Genomic DNA, 18,925 nt, shown 5'->3' with positions numbered 1-18,925 from the left:
AGAAGGGCTCTTGGTTAAATCCCTCGAACTTCTGAATGTTCGCAATGCTGGATATACCGGGGAAGATATTTGTGAAGGTGCTATTGCTAGAACTGCACCACTGGATCAAGGACAACAACATCCTCCCCCTGAACCAGACTGGTTTTAGAGCCAACTCTAACATGACCCATAACATGCTGATTCTCGCCTCCGCGGCCGAGTTTGCATGGACGAAACAGAATACCGCTGTTTATGGCACATCGATTTTAGCGCTGATTTCGACACAGTAATGCAGAATCAACTGTGGAGGAAACTAGTGGATTGTAAGATTCCCCCAAGGGAAGACTAAAGTTGATCATGCTTTTATACAAGGATACAAGTATAAAAGTAGCATTGGATGGCCAAGGCGCCTTGTCTGGGAAAATCAGTGCAAGCAGATGGTTGAAGCAGGGATGTATAGTGGCAGCCATCCTTTTCAATCTGTACTTAGCTGATTTAGGCATTGCTTTTGATAACACAGCCCACTATCCTGTTAAAGTAGAGATAGCACAAATTGGTTCACTGGGCTATGCAGATGTCCTACTACTGGTAGACCACATCCCAAAGGACTGCAGAATAGGTTAGAAGTATTAGGTGCATATTCTAAAAACAATTACCTACGTGTCAACATCTATAAAAGAAAGATTATGGTTTTCTCTGGTAAGATAAAAATAAGTAACAAAGCTGTATGGAAGATTGATGATGAAGTAATGGAACAGGTTAGGCACCACAGATATCTAGACGTGGTTGTTGACGACCAGCTTAACTGGGATGTGGATTGGGAGGAAAAAAAAACCCACAAGGATAGCTAATACCATTAGTGCATTTATTGGCAGAAATGGAGGCTGCTCCCTCAAGACGATTGTACTCCTATACAACATTAAGATTGTATCAGTTATGATGTATGGGATTGAGGTGTGGGCTCCTACGTTCTGTGACAAAATATGCAAATTTGATGGAAAACCTTTGCAGAAACTGCTTAGAATGCCACACACACTTCCCATTAAATACATACAATTCAAATTAGATATGAAGTGTAGCTTCTCTAACTTTATGCACAGAGTGGCCATGTGCTATGAAAGACTGCTACATCTGTAGAATTATACTATCATAGTTAGCTATCTCGTAGCCTTTAGACCGTTGTGAACATATAGGCACTCTGGGAAAGGTACTGAGTATTCACAAAAAGTGGTTTGAATGATATAGACTGACAAAGTATGGTCCACACTCTAGATCGCACAAATATTGGCTGAAGCTGAAGCTTATCACCTATAATACTGAGAACAATCTGATTTGATTATCAACTATGGTAAATAGTGGCCCATATATCCAACAAAGAATGCTCCAAGATATCAAACCCAAATAAATCTCAGCCTACCCAAACAGTGGTATCATTAGACAATATTTGCTACTTAAAGTTAACATCAGTGAACTACTAGAATGTAGAGACGCTAAAACCAGCATTGATAGATCTGATCACATGTGCTGACTATGTGGTATTAACACTTTGGAAACATTAGAACACATATTGGTGGACTGTGAAGGTTTATATGAGATCAGATCTAATTACTTGAAAGCATATGATAATGCGATTGACTGTGATGATAGATCACTCATATGGTCCAGCTTTATGCAAAGAAATTACTTAAACCTCATATATTGCATTGTAAAATTGTACTAGAAATGCAGTGACATTTTAAATGAGCTATCTAAGAGAATTTTAGATTGAATAGATAACCAACACATGCTTCTCTTAATATAGTATTAGAATATTATTTATATCTTGTTTTAACTTTTTTAGTGACAACGAGTAACTGAATTTTTAACATGTTATAGTCAATGTTGACCTTGGAAACCCTTGAAACATTGTGTGTGTTGATGTATATGTTGTTTGTAATGTATATGCAAAGCCGACTTGGTTATATGTGTATTAAATACATAAATAAATCTAAATTCAAAGGTTCTTGAGCACATCATAAATAACAGATCACCGGTTTTTGTAGTGAATGGGCCTCATTACGAGTCCAGCGGTAACCGAGGCGGTAAAACCGCCTGGTTACCGCTGGACTCGTATTACCATTCTGCCTCCGTGACTCCCGGAAATATCAGGGCATTACGACCCTGGTGTCCCGGGATTTCCGGAGGCGGAATTCGGTAAATCCCCATTCCCATTGAGTCCTATCGGACTCAATGGGAATGGGGAAGTGGGAACACCGGCACCATCTCGTGATGGTGCTGGTGTTTCCACGTCCGCCTGCAGGCGGGCGGTGTTAAGCCCGCCAGGTCAGACCTGGCGGGAACATCCCCTCCCGCCTGCAGGAGTCGGGATCGGGCGGTCCAGAATTAACAGTGGTGGCGTGTTTACCACCACCGTTAATTCCTGCCTGCCAACCTGTAATGAGGCCCAATGTATTTAAACCTTTAAAATAAAATATAAAAACCAAAATGAAATCATTTAAGCTCACATCAATTAATAGACTGCTACTTGTATGCTTGCCCTGATGATGGAGACCAAGAAGCCAGAATAATGTTCCTTTTGCATAACATGCTTCTATAACGTTTTGTTTTAAACTATTGTAAAGTTGGGTGAATGTGATTGCACTTTCCAGGTCAGTTATACAAAACAGGGTGTTGTTTTAGTTCATTAAAGTCACAAAGAACGTTCCCAAATAATCAGACCTTGCTTTGTGATAAGAACAGAGAATAATGTGGCAATTGCAGGACTTGCAGATTGGCTCGGAATCCCAGCTGCACCTCTTAACCAATGTGTGTGATCCTGGGCAGCTAATGTAATCTTGTAGGGCCAAACCTGTCAACATTGCCAGTCTCCAAAAATGTCAAAATTGTATCCGACGGTTTAACTACCTAATGTGTTGCTTTATATATAACAACCGTGGCCTTGGTATATTACAAGACACTGGGCCTCATTACGAATGTGGCAGCTACGGAATGAACGGTGCCAGTAAGGGACTGGCACTGTTCATTCCAGGCCGCCACATTTTGAGTTCTGCAGCGGGACCCGCTCTGCACATCTGGCCAGACCAGACGTGCAGAGCGGGACCCGCTAGCAGTCCAGGATGCTAACAATGGACACGTCATTAACGGGCCTGTTGTTAGCATCCACTCTATTCCCATTGAGCCCTACTGGGGCTCAAATGGCAATGTGGATGTACCGGTCCGGGTCCCGCGAAAGGGAATTACCGGGCCCTCCAAGGTCAGAATGGCCCGGTAAGTGCCCTTCTGCGGCAGGGCTACCTCCAAACTCGTAATGAGGCCCACTGTCATTTGTTTCTTCACTGACTGATAGCAATACCACAAAAACACACAACTGTCTTCTAATCACAGTCTATATTACTATACATGCACCTCTCTATTAGCTTCTAATTATATACTATATTTTCGATGTAATAGTCTGTGTATCGTTCTTGTTGTTGCCACTCTGTTTCCAAGCTTGTGCACGTTTATATTTTGCTGCGGAATGTTTACCTTTTTCCTACAGCTGTGTCCTGCATTTATACCACACCCTCTTCCTGGTGTCTATTGTTAAAATGTGTCCTGTACCTATACCAGTACCCAAGTACCCTCGTCAGGGTTTCCTAATGTTGTCCTCAAAATGTCGCTTTTTCATTATTCTGATTCCAGCAAGTCTGAAGAGGGACTGGAGGGGAGTCAGCATACCAAGCTATGGGTTTTGATTGCATTGACAGAGTTAGGGACGGGAGTCGGGTAGAGATTCTGTACCCCTTCATTCCTATAATTCGGGGAGGTGTTTGGCCCAAGGCATCTATGCCCCGGCCCCACAATTCCCTAGTATGTCCCTGACCGTGGAAGCATATTTAGCAGAGAAAGAGAAAAAAACAAGCTAATCATATGTGGCTAAAGAAATTCCAAGTCACAAAAAGGAACAAGAGAAGCTTGACATCCAGGATGGGTGAAAGCATATTTTGGTCCTGTTAGCATCATTTGATTTAATGTACACTCTAGAGTCGCTGAGCAGTAAGGGCAACTTGAAGCTGTGGAAGTCGAGTTTGAGCTGTGTAGTGGTGTCTGTATGTGTGGGGGAGGCCCGATACACTTGCTATTCATGCTTCAGCTCTGCGGTGCCTCATCCTTTTTGCCCAGATGGTGGAGACAGAGATAGCTGTGTCAGGAGCATGTACCCCTTCTGATGGTTCTTGCAACTGCAGCCTGTCATCTGGCCTGTGCCATTGCAGCTGATTGGCTGGGAGTGCGTGTGGACCGAGTAAGATCTTGGCTGCTTGTGACTCCCTGGACTCCAGTGGTGGCCCTGTAAAGGCTTGCACATTTCACGATCAGCATTACAGCGGTAGAGCTGGTGGAATATATTCTGCTACTGTCCAACTAACTGTGCAAAGGATCCTGGGTAAATGTGAGTGCTGAGGATCCATAGTGGCAGTACACCTTCCTCCTCTGAGAAGCTGTGCTCCTAGGGAGTGATCCTCATGCCAAGGGTATTCATGATTGCTCACTCTGGGCCTGATTCTCAACTCAGTCTTAATTACTGAAAAGGTTATTAAAAGGGTTAACAGCCTTTTCTGTACTTAAAACCTCTTCTGATGGTGGCACATTCTTCTGAAGTTGGTAGCAATGCACCACTTTTGGAATAGAAGTGGCGGTTGCTACGATGGGTTGCAAACCAACCTAGAAACCGCCATATATGTTACCTGCCACTTTTCACTGGTATTCTTGTAGCACTCCACCAGTTTTATATGTGCGCTAAAGGCGCGTACATATACTACCATTTCAGTGCCGGTATTCTTGAGGAGTGCCACAGGAAGCCGGTCGCAGTGGAGGTGAGTAAGCAGCTTCAACAAGAACGTTAAATGTTGACAACCATCAGCCCGTGTATAGCAAGCATAATTATTGCACATGAGTATAAATATCAAAGGAGCTATAACACGAGTTTGTCTTTCTGAACTTACAACATTGGGCATGTTAGCTTGGAAAAGGAGAAACGATGATTGAGACAGAATTGAGATCTTTAAAGATCAATTACATAACCCTTATTATAATCAAGATTACATGTCCCATCCTGTGGTTGCATCCATTTGTAATATCCAATTTATTTCAATCGTTTTTTAAAACTTGCTAATTGAGATGAACATGAACACCCGTTCTTGGCAGCGGTTTTGTAAACTAACGAATATGTTGCTATTTTACAAAAATGCTGCAGAGATTTTAGGATTGTTCCCGTTGTGCCGATAAACAGGCTCAATGCTCACGGTGCACTGTCATGCACTACTAGCCCAACTTGAAAATAGTGGTGGAGCCTGGGCGCTTTGATTTGTCACAGTGAATCGTGCTGTTTAGCAAGTTCACTGCGCCAATTTAAGAATCGGGCCCTCTGAGTTTCAACTTTGAAGTTTATGTTTTACTTACATGTATCATCTGCAGCAGTCTACTGGGTTTGTGACTGTTGTCCCCCAGGTATGTTGCATCTTTACAAATGTTAAAACAGTTTAAGACTCACGTCCCTCCAATGGTGCGGTTAGCCTTCCTTTGTCTTGCAATTGCTCATTATACTGCTTCACCGTCACCCTCACTGTTCTACTAGACAATCAATACATTTTTCTTTCATCTTGGTATCCTCCCTATTGTATTCTGTTTATTGTTTGTCATGCTTTTGTATTATTATACCATCTCATTTTTCATTGTAAAATGCCTTAGTGTAAAGTGCTATTGCAGTAAAAGTAACTTGTAGAACACGACAAACACTGAAGGCGAGTGATGATTACAAGCCTCTCTACTGTCTCCCTTACCTTAGACTGAAGCAATTATTGAGTTGGTTGACAATATGCAATGAAATATTGCTGCATGACAGAAGTACTTAAATAAATGGGGAACTTCAAGCTCAGTATATTACCTATGTCTTATGAAGCTATGAATATTTTGAATGCAAGTATTTGTGGGTGAATGGTGGATGCAATGTTGTGGGTTTTATCATCTCATCATTCTTAAACACGATTAATGCTGATATGGCTATAGATAAATACATTGACCATTCAATAAATCAGAAGGTTCAGGAACACCCACAGAAATAGGAGGAAAATAGTAAAAGCATGGCCCTAAACATTTTGAACAGCAATGCCCGAGTTAAAGTGGTAAGTGTGCTAGAGTGGGTCAAAGCAGGACATACAGCTTAAAATATTGTGGTGGTATGACCACCAACAGCCCCTTTTCAAAAGTGTGTTGGGATTGACGAAGATACCACTCTAGCAAGTTGAAGTCCTTAGTGTACATACTACCAGCTTAGTCTTCCAGTCACCAGACAAGGAGCACAGAAGCTTCCCTTAAAACTAATAACTTCATGTCTGTTTAGGAACATTTATTTATTCATGTATGTATGCAGTTGTTATTTATCATGCGCCTCTACAACAACAAAAACGTGTTTCAAGGCACATCAAGACAAGGGAGGGGGACATGAATGAAGACAAACAAACACAAGTGCGTTGACATGAAATGCAGAGGAGAGGGGGAGGAGGGGAGTGCAAGTTTGGGAGGAAACAGGGATGACGAAAACAAAACAAAAGCGTTCCTACTAGTTATTGATATATTCGGAATGTGTAAGTGCTGTAACATGAAATGCAGGGGAGAGGGGCAGGAGGGAAAGTGAAGGAAGGGGAGGAAGGAGCAATGATAAGGAGGGAGGGAATGGTACATTAAGTGAAATGGCCAGGTTATCCACAGACACCGCATGCTATACCAGTGAATACACATAATTACCTGCAAAGCATTCTAAGCAATCGTACAATGCAATTGCTCTCATCGAGAATAGATTGAGAACTTTGAAACTGTACCAACAGAGCATCCAATGACGAGGTCCTTCAGAGACCACTTGACTAACTAGGGGTCCAACAGCTGCTTTCCACTTTCATCATTACTATACCAATAAGTGCAAAGATTTTACAATTTCCTGTTAGTGTCCTGAGCCTTGCACAAGCCTGTTGCTGGTCAATGAATTGATTGCCATGGGCATAGAGTTTGCAAACCCAGACTTACACAAAATGACAGTACTCTCCTGTGATTGTTATCTAAGTTTAAGTTATCTATCTATATATATATATATATTCTTTTAAAACAAGAAGGACATCCTTCAATGGGGCCTTCCAACATATTCAGAGAATATTGATACATTGCATTTCAAATGATTGTGACACTGCTGGAAATCCACAAGTCCATTTACATTTGAATTACTGCACAGTGTGCCAAACGATCCCCATGAAGGCACCAAGAGGAGACTACCAGTACTTCTATGCCTTCCTGTTTTGGTAAGAACACAAGATACCTTTGGATGATCATATTACAGTGAGGACAACTTTGGAGAGGTCAGTCTTCTACATATAATGGTCAATCATTGTAAGCAATGTAGAGCATCACCGGGAGGTATACTGGGATCCCAGCAGAACAGACACACCGGCCTTATTGCCACTCCCACTGGCAGACATGCTATTTGTGAGGGAATGGATACTTTTAACCCACCTACTACTACAGAAAAAGGGCTCATCTCAGTGGTCTTTGCCTACCCAAAGAGTTATCCAGAAATCATGCTGAGGAGAATAGCTGCCATGATGGTAGCAAGAAAAGTCATCAAGCTTTTCATTTCCCCAAGGAAGATATTTCTGGCGGTGTCTTCACTTTAATTCATGTAGTATGAATAATGCTGTGTGTGGAAGGAGGTTGGTGTAACCAAAACGTTTCCTACTTCCTACCAACCTCAAATATATGGTCTGGTGGAGCATTTCAATAGGAATGTGAAGAGCATAATGAGTACTTTTGAATGACCCCTGGGAAGAAAGTGAATTCTCCTGTTCCCATACATCTGCATAAAGGTACCACAGAAAGGGATGAGCTTAAGTCCATTTCATCTCCTTGTGCTGCCCCAGTGAGGGGCACACTTGACTATATAACGAATGGGAAGGTAAACTTCTGAGTCCAACCATTGTTGAGATGGACTTGGTTTTTCTCCTTCAAACAAAGTGACCCACTCATATTGAAGGTAAAAGATAATGTGAAAGCCACTCAGACCTTGCACAAACGATGGGGCAATGAGAAAGCAGATCATTTTGTGCACCAGGTACTCGTATGTCCTCATGGGGATCAGACATATACCAGTTCTCTTGAATACTATTGGAGTGGTCTTTAAAGAGTAATTTTAAAAGAAAGATGACCTCACCTACTCTGTAGACACTGGAACCACTCAGGCTTCCCACAAAAGAACAAGCCAAAACTTTGCATGAGGAAATGGTTACTCTGCTCATAGTAGCAAAAATGAGAACGCAGAGGTTGAGTCTCTCATATATCTTCTCCACAGCAGGCTGACAGATGATGCATTAGCACCCATGGTGGGGAGCGCAGCCAATCAGGTTCTGTGGATCGTGAGCTGAAATCTCTGATCCCAGCCCGCGTTCCATAAAACCTGCAGGTTGCCTCACCCACTGTTGGCTGCCACCTGCTCCCCTCCAATCCGGCCAGTTTCTTCTTTTCATTTCCCAACCCCCCTGTCCTGCCCAACTTACTTTATTGTTGAGCCGTCAGCTGGTGCCACCGCTGCAGCAGATTCCCTCCTCCATTTCCAGCCGCAATGGTAATACAAAAGGAGCTGCGAATGGCACCCCGTCTTCTACAACCATTGTGGTCATTTAGGATCGATATTTCCATAAATTGATGCGTGCATGAGTGAAAATACTTATTTTCTAGCAACCCGGGTTACTGCAACAGGGGATAATGGGCCGGATCCTTCGTCAACAGCCTTTGCTTCGCCCATGCTTCGCCTATGCCGTTAACTTGCACTGCTAGGCTGCTACTTTCCCTTCCAAACCTTGGAACGGGGTGTTAACGCCACAGTGAAAAGAATGAACTCAGTGCATGTCTGAGGTAGAAAGTGGACAATTAAGGTTTATTACAACCATTTTATTTCAATGTTCTCTCTGAGTTTAGGTAAAACCTCATGCCAGCATGACAAAGTCAGAAACACAAAATGCCATACTGAGTCTGGGAATACAACAGGATTGAGGTTACCTAGATGATAACCAGGTTACCCAGATGACACGTCTTTGCTGAAGCCATGTCATGACAATTTCAAAATCTAAATGTTGTCAGGAAGAAATATGAACACCTTTTACCACAAGCAGATGAGCTCGTGGGTAAATTGTGTGCAACTCTTTGAATTCTTTTGATGTGATTTTTGGTTTTAAACATTATTTTAATTGAATGTGCCAATAAATATGCCTTATCCGCAATACCTGGAGAATTGTACCATTTTCCGCACATTGCCTTTGAGTTAAACAATGCACATGCCACTTTTTGGAGGCTTCTGAATCATGCCCTCACTAGGCTGGAGGGATGCTATGTTACCTAATTCAATGAGACAAGAATCTCAATATTTGAATGACTTCCATAAGGTGCTGATGCTACACCATAGATACAATCTGCCCATCAAGCTATCTACATGTTATAAGGCGTGAAGATGCATGGTTTACCTTGGGTAGGAGGGTGGTGGATGAAACATACAGTCTCCCACATTCACAATTCAGGCAGTGTTTCACTGAGTAAATACCCAATAACCAAAAAGAAATGCAAGCCTTTTCAGGCTCACTGGGTACTACCAGGATATAATAGCAATCTAGCACGCCTTAGCACTTCGAAGTACATGGAACAAAATTGATATGACATTTCATTTGATGGAGGTATTTCAGCAGGTCTTCATAATTTTGAAGGAAACCTTGTGCCAATCTCCAGTGATGAGAAATGTAGGGGTAAACACGGTTTGTCACACCTTGATGGGAAGGATTGCAATAGGCTATTTATAACGTGCTTAATGCCCAGAGGTTTCTTAAGCATGAACCCGGAGATCGAACGTGTGTTGTTTCCAAGACGAGTGCGTTGCCCCTCAGCTATCCTCCCGAGAATTCATAGTAGTATACATGAATCACCAGTGCAAAGATGTGGAGCAAAGATGACCACTGTAGAGACAGGAATCTAGGACAAAGTTTGCTCCTTAAGGAATGCTACACCCCACCTTCTATATCCAAACAGATATTTTGTCCTTAAAGTAGCATATGATATGGAAAGAGGAGATCCCTGCCTGGGATACATTTCACTCTTGTGAACAAGCCAGGAGATATTCATGGAAATGCTAACAGAATTTTAGAAAGTTTTGTCAATTTGAACATATGGAACATTCCTCTCTGGATAATCTATATCAGGGGTGCACAACTGATTTTGACAGAGGGCCGAAAGTACCCTACATGATGGCTTTAGTGGGCCGAAAAGTAAATGTGGGTGGGGCGGTTGGCGTGGCATGGCGTGGCAGGAGGCTTTTTCAACCCCTAATTTTTATTAAACACTATGCCCCATGGCTCCCACTCCTCATGCAAACACTATGTCCCAAGGCCCCCAGCCCTCAAGCAAACACTATGCCCCATGGCCCCCACTCCCCAACCAAACACTATGCCCCATGGTCCCCACCCCTCATGCAAACACTATGCCCCAAGACACCCCCCTCAATCAAACACTTTTCCCCATGACACCCCCCCTCAAGCAAACACTATGCCCAATGACACCCACCCCTCATGCAAACACTATGCCCCATTGCCCCCACTCCCCAACCAAACACTATGCCCCATGGCCCCCACCCCTCATGCAAACACTAGGCCCCAAGACACCCACCCCTCATGCAAACCCTATGTCCCATGGCCCCCACTCCCCAACCAAACACTATGCCCCATGACACCCACCCCTCATGCAAACACTATGCCCCAAGACACCCACCCCTCAAGCAAACACTATGGCCCATAGCCCCCACCCCCCGACCAAACACTATGCCCCATGACACCCACCCCTCATGCAAATACTATGCCTCAAGACACCCACCCCTCATGCAAACACTATGCCCCATGACACCCACCTCTCATGCAAACACTATGCCCCATGACACCCACCCCTCATGCAAACACTATGTCCCATGGCCCCCACTCCCAAACCAAACACTATGCCCCATGACACCCACCCCTCATGCAAACACTATGCCCAAGACACCCACCCCTCAAGCAAACACTATGCCCCATAGCCCCCACTCCCCGACCAAACACTATGCCCCATGACACCCACCCCTCATGCAAACACTATGCCCCAAGACACCCACCCCTCATGCAAACACTATGCCCATGACACCCACCCCTCATGCAAACACTATGCCCCAAGACACCCACCCCTCATGCAAACACTATGCCCCAAGACACCCACCCCTCAAGCAAACACTATGCCCCATGCCACCAAGCATGCACCATGCATACATACTCATACAGACACCAACGCCCCACCCCTGGACACAAACCCACAAGCATACACCATGCACCCATACAGACCCGAACCCCCCACCCCCAACTCACCATACAAACTCACAACTATACACCATGCACCCATACAGACCCCACCCCCAACTCACCATACAAACTCACAAGTATACACCATACACCCATACAGACCCGAACCCCCCACCCCCACTCAGCACACAAACCCACAAGCATACACCATGCACCCATAAAGACCCGAACCCCCCGCCCCCAACTCAGCACACAAACCCACAAGCATACACCATGCACCCATACAGACCCGAACCCCCCCACCCCCAACTCAGCACACAAACTCACAAGCATACACCATGCACCCATACAGACCCCTCCCCCAACTCATCATACAAACTCACATGCATACACCATGCATCCATACAGACCTGAACCCCCCACCCCCCAAGTCACCAAACAAACTCACGAGCATGCACGCATACAGACCAGGACCCTCCACCCCCACATCTCAACATACACTGAACGTGCACACAACAACAACAGACATTCAGGCAGACCCAACCCCTCCAACCTCCCCCCCCAGCATCTCAACATACACTTCACTTGAACACAAACACATTCAGGCAGACCGGACACACACCCCACCCCCGCATCTCAACACACACTGCACTTGCACACCAACACATTCAAGCAGACCAGACACACACCCCACCCCCGCATCTCAACATACACTGAACTTGCACACAAACACATTCAGGCAGACCCGACCCCCACACCCCCTCCGCATCTCAACACACACTGCACTTGCACACAAACACATTCAGGCAGACACGACACACACCCCACCCCCGCATCTCAACATACACTGAACATGCACACAAACAAATTCAGGCAGACCCGACCCCCACACCCTCTCCGCATCTCAACACACACTGCACTTGCACACAAACACATTCAAGCAGACCCTACACACACTCCACCCCCACATCTCAACATACACTGAACTTGCACACAAACACATTCAGGCAGACCCGACACACACACCCCTGCATCTCAACATACACTGCAGACATACAAATACAAACACACCTATACACACTCGACAACCCCCCCACCTCTGCATCTCAACATACATACAAAAACAAAAAACACAGTCAGGACGGACCCGAGACAGACACACACACACACACACAAACATACAGCCCCCCCCACCATGTACTTACCCAGACGTGCTGGAACGCTGGCGAGGCTTCTGGCACTACGGCTGGCGTGGCAAGCAAGGCCGAAATGCCTTCCGGCATCAAGCCTTACTGGCCACGCCAGCTGTAGTGCTGGCACTCCATTGGTGCAGCACACACGCACTACGTGGCTCATAGGAGCTGCGTGGTTCGTGTGCACTGAACCAATGAGGGCCAGTGTTTTGTCCAGCCCGAAAGACAACGAAGACTTTCCTAATGGAGGGCGGCCGATGCTGCTTGCGGGCCGCCCTCCATTAGGAAAGTCTTTGTGCCTCGCGGGCCGGACAAAACGGCATGTCGGGCCGCAACTGGCCCGCGGGCCGTATGTTGTGCACCCATGATCTATATCATTATTATTATTATTATTATTATTATTATTATTATTATTATTATTATTATTATTATTGTAATTTGGGTAGGGCATAATATGAGACCAACAATATTAGGCTCTACATTAGGTGGCTTTCCTAACACAGATTGCTATGTGGGCTCTACTGATCGGTGTCCGCCTTTGTGAACAATATCAGGTACCACAATTAGAAACCTGTAGGTAAGTCAAGTATTGTGTTGGATAACCTGATGTTGCAACCTGACAGAGTGAGTGGGATACAAATGTTGGCAAATATGTTTATGGCCTCTGTCTAGAGAGTAAGGCCCATGATACCCAGAACCAGACAGAAATATGAATAGCATTTGAATTCAACCTTAAATCCGCACTTGAGCGAAAGCCAGGAAGATACCAGCTGAAATGTGAAAATGGATGCACCCACTCATTTGAAGGCTGCCAAAAGATTGCATAGCAATAACCCAGTGAATGTGGACTTTTGGGATCCTTCAGCTCTCAGTTACATATTTAAAGCGAGGCTTACCACCCTTACATTTTCAAACCTGGGAACAAGTTGCAAAGTATGATAAGGAAGCCATGCAATGCTGAATCATGAAAGGTTATGTCTGACTGAAACCTTCCAAGACCCATTTTGTATTGCAAAGCTCTGCCAGTGCTCATGAGCAGAGGGAGGCTAAGCCATGGTGGTCTCTTACCTTAAACAGTTGAACACAGTTGAGTCATCTGCTCAAGATTATTTCCTCCTGGGAGTCATGCTGCTGGTCACGGAATGGACTTGTCACCATGAGACTGAAACATCAAACACCATGAGAACTGGTAAATTAGTGGCAGTGACTGTGGGCCTCATTACGAGCATGCAGGTCCGGAAAAATGTTCTGTAACTATGGTTATGGCACATTTTATTAAAATTGAGAATTTGATCGAAATTTGATGTTACACACACATGTATACAAATTAAATACATTTTTCTTAATGAAACATTTCCATACGAATCCAGTCATTTGAAATCATTTTCCATATATTTAAATCAAAACCTGCCAACCATTTTTGTACAAATAAACCCAATTCATCCAGCATTTGTACGATAAAATGCATTAAAAATTATTCCCATCCTACACACATGGGATTCCATAAATCATCTGCATTAGTATGTGCAACCGAGATGTTAAAGAAGTGGCCCAGAAATGTTGTTCTTATGGGTCTCAGAGCTAAGCATTCAACCAATATATGAAGCAAGGTCTCTATTTTATCCTCACTGTTACGCTGTGTACAGATGTTACACTCCTTATCTTTTTGATCACTTCGTGGACATTTTATCTCACCCCTTGGAAGAAGGTTCAGATGGAATCTTAAAAACTGCTGTCTTATAACGGTGCATGGGGATTGACTAAGATAATTTGGTATTTGTCCCAGCAGTTTGTCTACCATTGAAAAAGTTGAATAAAGTTTATACCCCCTTGTTTTTATACTTGGAGGGTATTCCACTAATCCTTTACATTCTTTGTCAATATCTACCAACAATCTTTCTGGCACTGATAACATCATGTCCAAGAGGAGGGGAACACTCTTGGACATGGTTACCAGCACTTTTTCTGGACCGGCATAATCTAAGTCTGCTGGTAAGGACGTGGACTACCGGCAGGCCTGACCAAAAGTTAATTCAGGCCCCTACTGGCAGATAAATCAATGAAGCACCAGCACCATTAACAACGGTGCCAGTGCTTCAACGTGCCCATTCCCATGGGCTCAATGGCAATGGGAACTTTCCATTACATGCCGCACATGATGTCCCGGCATTACCAGGATAACGGGTGGTGGAAACGGTAAGCTGAGGTTGCCGGTCATCCGCCAGTACTATGGTTGGACGACCAGCAACCTCATAATGAGGGCCTAATCGACTGTTTCTGGAACAAATCAGTATTCCGTAAACCTTGTTCTCGCTAGACGTTTTGCACAACATTTTTGATTTAATGTCCCTGAAGAAGATGGTGAGGCAAGCACACATGCACAAAGCCTGCCTCTAACTAGGCAAGTCTGGGAATGGTAGTTACTTAGCATATCATCAGAGTTGGCTTTATAGTTACAATTCATTAACTAATTAATTGCCTTACATCATCAATAATACCAACCTTTATGAAGTGGCAAGACTTGCTTACCTAAGAGTCATATGGAACAAGCAGTACACTCTTGAATTAAATGCCATTTTAGACCACACTACAGTCATAGGCACATCTGCGTCTGATGCCTCATTACTTCTCATAAAAGTCCACTAGTTAAATCTTTTACTTTGAAAACTTTGTGGAGAAACCCAAGACAAAAATCTATTTACATAACCAACTCAATCATCCCCTGAAAGGATGAAGGATGCAAACCTCTGATTACCACATCCACTCACCCACCTTACAACTGTTCATTGTGTATTTTCCAGTATCTAAATCAGGGGTCTGTAACCTTTTGCTCTCCAGATGGTTTGGACTACAGCTCCGGTGATCCCTTCCTGTTTACTATGTTGAGTGGAGCTGATGGAAGTTGTACACAACATCTAGAGAGCCAAAAGGTTGCAGACTCCTGATCTAAATGCTTAAAATGAATCTCACAGGAAAGTAAATCTAAGTGGCCTCTCTGAAGATCCTACTGCAAAGCAAATTAGTTGTCCAGGATCAGTAACAGCTCTTTCACAGGTTATAGTCTAAGCCAATTACCAAGTCTCATGAAATGCACAAGAACAATCATAGACCAGTCTGAAATACACTTTTACGGTTGCATTTCAAATTTAGCTGGGAGGATAGTTCAAGGGCAGCGTGTTTGTCTTGGAAGCAAGACAAGGGTTTGACAACAATCCTTATACAAAGTGCCACAACTGCAGATTTGCCACTCACCATTAACAGGCTAATGTGCATAGACTGGTACAGAGGCCAGTGCAGTCATCATGCATTTCCCTCACTCTTGACCCATATTTGTAAAGTATATTCAATGTATGACATACATTTTTTATTGCCTGATGCTGGCACCCAGCTTTTCTCTGATAAAATGTCGCATCTGTTTTATTTTTTTCTTCCCAAGATTCCTCTGCGATGGGAGAGTGAGGTGTTAGCAGTGTTGCTTGACTTGCACAACTTCACAGTAAACATATATAGCTGCTGACATTTGCACTCGCTACAGAATTATAAAAGTTGGGCTCATTTAGGTATGTATGTCTACATGTATGTATTTATGTGTGCATGGGATATATAAAATTCAAATCTAGCTAAGACACAACATAGCACTGCTCATGGGGGAAACATCGAGGGGGTTATAAGTTATGGTATGGAGGTAGTACAGGAGTTTAGATGGATGGTGGGAGGAGGCGAGGGGCAAATATCTGAATGGCGTGGACTATGGTTGATCTGTTTGTGTGGGAGGCCCAAAAATCTATTGATAAAAACAATTCCAAAGAGATCAAAAAGAAGTGCACCATTTGCAAGGAAAACAATGTTTTTTTTTTACATGCAAATACGCTGGGGAGCATCAGTCAGTCCCATAAAACTGAGATTTGAAAACACATTTGACACACCCATTTCAAGTTACATCTTTTATAGAGGAAAATTCGCAAATTACCATAAGCAAAACATATCAAATACAACATTATCCCACACTACCCATTTGCTAACATTTATACATAAATCTAAACATCTCATATATTTCATCGCCCCATTGGTCATGCATACCTAAATACAACTCTTACAAGATGATCGAATTGTACAGTTAGCAGAAAATACTGTGGTGTGATTGGTGCACTATATACAGGTACTTTGTTGCAACAATGGACTCTACTGGTCATGGTAACTTTGGATAAACTCGTGATGTGCATACCCCCAGTAGGAAGTAATCAGGGAGCGAATGGGAACAACAATGTCAACCTGGCCTGAGAATACAATGGCCTAATCATGAAACCAAACAGTTTGGCACTCCCCGATAGCCCCTTCCACCTTGCAGCTATACTCTTTGGCATCACCTCTTTCTACTCTCATCTTGAGGATGAATTTCTCATATCTATTTGCTCCATTTGCTCAGACACCTGTAGTTTAAATGGAACGGCCACTTTTCAATGGGGGCAGTATTAATTCAAACCTAGCTCCACACCTTGGCCATGCCAGACACTGGGCTCGGTTCTCATGAGTTTCAAGTAATTGCTATCTGTGCTGCACATCTCCCTTACTCCATAACCTTGGCTGTCTGCACACTCGCTGGGGGGTAGAGGGATGAATACATTCTAATTAAATGGATAGAGCAAAAGCTCCAAAGTGTGGTCTAATTCCCTTCCTACTAGAATGTACAACTTCTAACAAGGCCTAATCCATAATGCCAGAACTCTTGCTCGCGCAGCACACAACCCTCATGTTACTACAGCATGACCATTCTCCTATGTCACTGCTGTGACGTGTAACCTCAGTTATAGCCATGCTTTGGCCATGCTTCAAGCATCATATATCAGTCATAGCCCAGCCTCATTGCAAACGTTTTTATATTTAGTAAAATGCAAGCCACAAGATCAGCCTTAGCAATGTTAAATTAAATTACATCACTGTATTTTCAAAGACTATAGTCTTTTTCTATAAACAGGGCCATTCACTGCTCGCTAGGCTTTTCTGGGATGAGTGCCAAGTGTTCACATGAATAATAAACAAGAGATAGCAATATGAAAGAACTACAAAACAGAGCAAAGACTACAACCCTCCATCAACAGCTTTAAGCTGCTGATGGATAGGGATGAACTACGCAGACCTTGGATAGTTTACACAAACTAGATGCTGTTCACTGATACTTTTTTTTGGTGAAACTTTAAGTTGATGGATGAGCTAAACCAAACTTTCTTGGTTGACACAAGCTAGATGCTGTAAGCTGATGCCACAGCTATGGAGCAAGACCTCTCCCTCCCATGTGTTGAGACAGCTTTTGGCTGTTTTGATTTCCCAGCAATACTGTAGCTTTTCTCCCCCTAGGCCAATCAGTTCAACCCCTAAGAGCAGACCTTATTCTTGATTGGCTACATATCGGCACAATTAATCCCAATTGACATTTAATTCTTTTTGAAACATTTTTTCCTATTTATTATGCCTTTTTGATGGTGCTCTGATGGGTGGCTTTTGATACTTTTTGACAATTTGCTGGCAATATTTGGAATTGTTTTCCTGGATTGTGTAAACTGTTCCAGGCATCCAGTCTTCTTGAGCTCTCATATCCCTGCCTTCTAAAGTTCCTTCTATGGAGGATAGCTCAGTAGCAATGTGCTCGCCTTGGAAGCAAGACGACACAGAGCAACACAGGTTTGATCCCCAGTTCTGAGCTTAGAAACCTCTGGGTATTAAGCATGTTATAAATAACCTATCATGTCGTAGTGAGTGTGAGAGCCTTTTACCCTTCATTGATATCACATCGAGAAAGGTTTTGGGGTATTGATTGAGGCGGGTGTTTCAATGAGTTTGCCTATCATGATTCATTGAGGCAGAAGGCTATATGAATATTGTCTAGCAAGATTTGTGAGGTCACCTAGCAGGACCTGTTGAGGTAGGTAGTAGCTTTTTAAGTTTACAATGATATCTTGGAGAAGCTTGATCAGTCTTAGCCTTGAATAGCGATAGAGACATTGACAATGATTTCCGCCTTTTCATTCCGACTTTTTGCAATTTAAATGGGCTGACAATAATAATAGCAATATTTCTTTATTACTTACTTATCATAATTAAAATATTTACTTTTTACATGCGAGAGTAAGAAGCATTAATTGAGTGTTCATTACTACTTGTTCTGTCAGAAGTATTTGAACATGAATTTAAAGACTGGAATATCTATCTAAATACATTGTGCATTGATGTGTTATATATGGTATATGTCTTTTAATAAACGCTATGGGTTATTGAATAGTGTGAGCAGTGGGCTATCAATAACAATATGTGACATTGTTAAGCCCCTCCTGGGCAGGTGAAATAGATATATATTTGTATGTATTCCAAACG

The 18,925-nt window shown here is 43.3% G+C and overlaps 1 long non-coding RNA gene across 1 annotated transcript in view; it reads left to right on the top strand.

Moving 5' to 3' along the window:
* Positions 1-18,925, top strand: part of LOC138480952 (uncharacterized) — a 503,521-nt gene that overhangs the window by 306,086 nt on the left and 178,510 nt on the right. The window lies entirely within an intron of this gene.

The sequence above is a fragment of the Ambystoma mexicanum genome, chromosome 5p, assembly GCF_040938575.1.
Source record: "Ambystoma mexicanum isolate Mex_15411 chromosome 5p, UKY_AmexF1_1, whole genome shotgun sequence".
Taxonomy (NCBI): domain Eukaryota; kingdom Metazoa; phylum Chordata; class Amphibia; order Caudata; family Ambystomatidae; genus Ambystoma; species Ambystoma mexicanum.
Note: the sequence above shows the minus strand (reverse complement) of the source record. Positions and strands in the feature narration are given on the sequence as shown.